This window comes from Crocuta crocuta, unplaced genomic scaffold, assembly GCF_008692635.1.
Source record: "Crocuta crocuta isolate KB4526 unplaced genomic scaffold, BGI_CrCroc_1.0 scaffold26, whole genome shotgun sequence".
In the NCBI taxonomy this organism is placed as follows: Eukaryota; Metazoa; Chordata; class Mammalia; order Carnivora; family Hyaenidae; genus Crocuta; species Crocuta crocuta.
Window position 1 is genome coordinate 15,009,929 of NW_027532249.1, and position 3,485 is coordinate 15,013,413.

The window sequence follows — 3,485 nt, forward strand, 5'->3', positions numbered from 1 at the left end:
GTCTTGCCTTTTTTCTTCTTCAAAAAAAACAAAAAAAAAAAAAAAAAAAAAGCAAGTAGTTTTTTTTTAGATTTCATCATATATGGTGTTGGAGAGAGCTGCATTCATCCACAAAAAATAGGGTGACAGAGGACGACTTTGTGTAAAGGTAGCAACCAGCTGCCCACTTTCCAGCACATCTATTATTACTGGAATGTTTCCAGAAGCCACACTGGACTTTCTCAGTTCCTTGAAGAGCATGCATGTTCTTGTTCATCTTTGTTTCTTCACCACATAGCACAGTGCCTGTTGTATACTTGGTATGTAGTGAATATATTTTGAGTGGGCGTATGAAACAAAAGTAGGTTTTTTAGAATATTTCTTTCAGCCCCATGCATAGAAGACCTCCCTTTTCATTTATTTTCTTTTAAACTGCAGAACATTATTGGTTAAGAGTTGGGTGCGTGATCTTTAAATACCCTGCTTTTTAAAAACCTACATTTGTGGTTTTTTTAGAGTAAAATGTATAGCTTTCTCTTTATTAAAAAGAATGGAAGGAGCAATGTAGAAATAGAAAAACCATCTATTTCTTTGACTTCGGTGAATTGTTTGTGATTGGGCCCAATTTCTTAATCACTTACAAGTGTGTGGCTTCAACATGGTTGACAATTTAACTGTTCGGTGAACAGACTCAGAGTCGACTGTACGCTTACAGGAAGCTGCTTTAAAATTGGGAATTGGGCACCCAGGTGGCTCAGTTGGTTGAGCATACGACTTTTGATTTCGGCCAGGTTATGGTCTTGTGGTTTGTGGGACTGAGTCCCAGATCAGGCTTCGTGCGGTCAGTGCTTGGGATTCTCTCTCTCCTTCTCTCTCTGCATCCCCTTTCTAAAGAAATAAACATTAAAAAAATAAAATTGCAAATTTATCTTGGAGACTTTGAAGCTATGGAGCAGCGGGGTGTGTGGACCTGACGGGTGAAACTTAGTGAATGGGATAGATCCATTGCTATTCCTGTGGAAGTGACTTTTACATTTCATTTTCCTCAGCCGCCATCTGAGGGAAGAAGGTACTTTTCCTCCTAGACCTGTGGGTCAGAGCTTTTCCCTCATCACTACAGAAGCCCCTTTTCTTTTTCTGCACAGGAAGGGGGCTCTCATTCGTGCATCTTTATTAAACAAAAACAAGAGCAAGGAGCTGGAAACGTTGCTGTTCTTTTGTTGCTGTCACGGTAGGAGTAGAGATGAATCTTTCAGTCTCATTGGCAAGTGATAAAAACTGTCATGTTCTTTGGCCCTGGTAGCCTAGACATTCCTTTCTCTGTTGCTGCAACGTTCTCAGATCAAGATTGAGCTTTTCGGCTAGCTCATCATAAAGATGTTTCCCATTTCTGAGTGGTGCAGGAAAGTAAGGTCAGTCTACTTGGAAAACAGTTTATTCCAGAAGAGTCAGATTAATCATATCTGTTGATAACACGGTATACTCAAAGAGGGCTTGGAGTACAGGACCGCGAAATTGATGTAATAGCCCAGAAAGCACAAGTGCTAGCAAGGTATGAGGTCTACATTCAGGTGGCCTATGTCTTGTGAAATTTAGACCATTCAAAGGCTTTGTCTAATTTGTACTGACTTTGGCATATTTTAGTTTTGACCTCAGGTTACCTCAAAAGGCCTTGTAATAAAGAGTTTAGTTTTTTTCTTTGCAGGATGGGAAGACTCATCTTGGTAGAGGGATGCTTTCACTGTTAAAAATGAAAAAAAATTAAGGTAATTTGTTCAAAAAGCAAGAAACTCCAGGAGGGAGGCAAATGGTGGAGAAGCAGGGAGCTCTGTACATTTCACTGGCCCCCATCTCTCAAGCAAAGAAGGCCTGAAGCCATAGGACACTGAACTACGGGAGTCTGGGAGGAAAAGAGTCTGCTGAGAGGACAACCTCATAGGTGCGTGAATGCGACTGGGGAAGATAAGGGGGACCGGAACCCGGAGACACAGAGGGAGGGGAGGTAATCCCCTTTGTGGGGAGCTGCAGAGAGTCCAGGGGAAGAGAAAGAGCAGCTGAAGCTGCTCATAGAACTGTCGCTGGAGAAGGGAAAAACCTCCTATTGGGACGGAGAGTGACCCTATTTCTAGCTGTGGTGCTGACTTTGGGCCAGGTGCCCCGGTGCCAGGCGGCGCCAGGAGAAACTGCTCCGCTGCTCTCCCGGCGATCCCGGTTGGGGAGCAGCCCAGCCTATGGGATTATATTTCCGGCGGTATCACTAAAGCGTGGGGACTAAGACCTGGGAAGGAGGCGAGGTGTGGAGCCCAGGGCCTGCCAGGGAGGCCGCCTCCGCGATGCCGCCGCTCCTGGAGGGTGGCCAGTGCGGCTGCTGCAGTCTGCGGGGGACCTCGTGCACACCCACCCGCCTCTGGAGGAAAGAGCCAGACTTCTCAGAGGTCAGTCTGTCCAGCAGGTTGGACCCCAGGGCCTTCAGTATGTTCAGCAAAGAGAGCTTGTGGCAGCCTCCCCCCAGGATGGCTCCATCTCCATTCTGGGTTTGGATGATGCCACCACTTGTCACATTGTGGCCCTGAGGCACACAGGTAATAGGGCCACCTGCCTGACCCACTGTGATGGAAGCGACAGCAAAGTGGAGGTCCCCCTCATCATGAGCTCCATCAAATCCTTCTCGGACCACGCTCCGTGAGTTAGGCTCGAAATGCACCTCGTGGAAGGCTTCAGCGACAACAGGCAGTTGTCACAAAAACTTACTCGTCAACTTCTTCGTGAGTTTGACAGACAAGAAGAAGACATTCACTTAGTGACACTGTGTGTGACAGAATTCAATGACCGGGAAGAAAATGAAAAGCACTTTACGATCATCTATGGCATCGCAGTCACCATTAAAACTGCCAAGATTTACAGAGCCTCCTTCCATGACCGAGGCCCGAGGAGGAGCTGCGTGCTGCCCGAGCTGTGACAGGAGGCCCGATGGTTAGTATTTAGATGCAAGGAGGGAACAGCTTCAAATAGGACCTATTCCTGGATGCCGTTTCCACACGTGGACTTCTGGCTGTGCCAGGACGATCAGCAGATACTGGAAAACCTCTCCACCTCACCTTTGGCTGAGCCGCCCCACTTTGTTGAACATATTCGATCTACCTTGATGTTTAAAAAAAAAAAAAAAAAAACCTCTCTCCATCCAGCGCACTGTTTCCTGGAAACAAGACTCGACTCTACAAAAAAAAAAAAAGAAGATGGCTTATGGGAAAAGATCTCTTCCCCAGGAAGCTAATGGAGGGCATCACCAAAGAGAGCACCTTCTTGGCCTGACAGACCACCGTGGGGCCTGGAAAGACTGAATCCGAATCTGCATCTGCAGAGTCTTCGGACTCCCTCCTTACTGTCCTCCAAATTACCTTAAAAATCTTATTTTGGTGAGAAAAAACAAACAAAAGCCCACCTTGACTACACCGGCAGCACAGGAAGATCAGATCCAAAAGAGTGATTTGCAACGCCTGGTTCCA

At 46.4% G+C, this 3,485-nt stretch overlaps 1 pseudogene; it reads left to right on the forward strand.

Annotated features, from left to right (window-relative positions):
• Positions 1-3,253, forward strand: part of LOC144243091 (protein N-terminal asparagine amidohydrolase pseudogene) — a 10,444-nt pseudogene extending 7,191 nt beyond the window's left edge.
• The last annotated feature ends 232 nt before the right edge of the window (positions 3,254-3,485 follow it).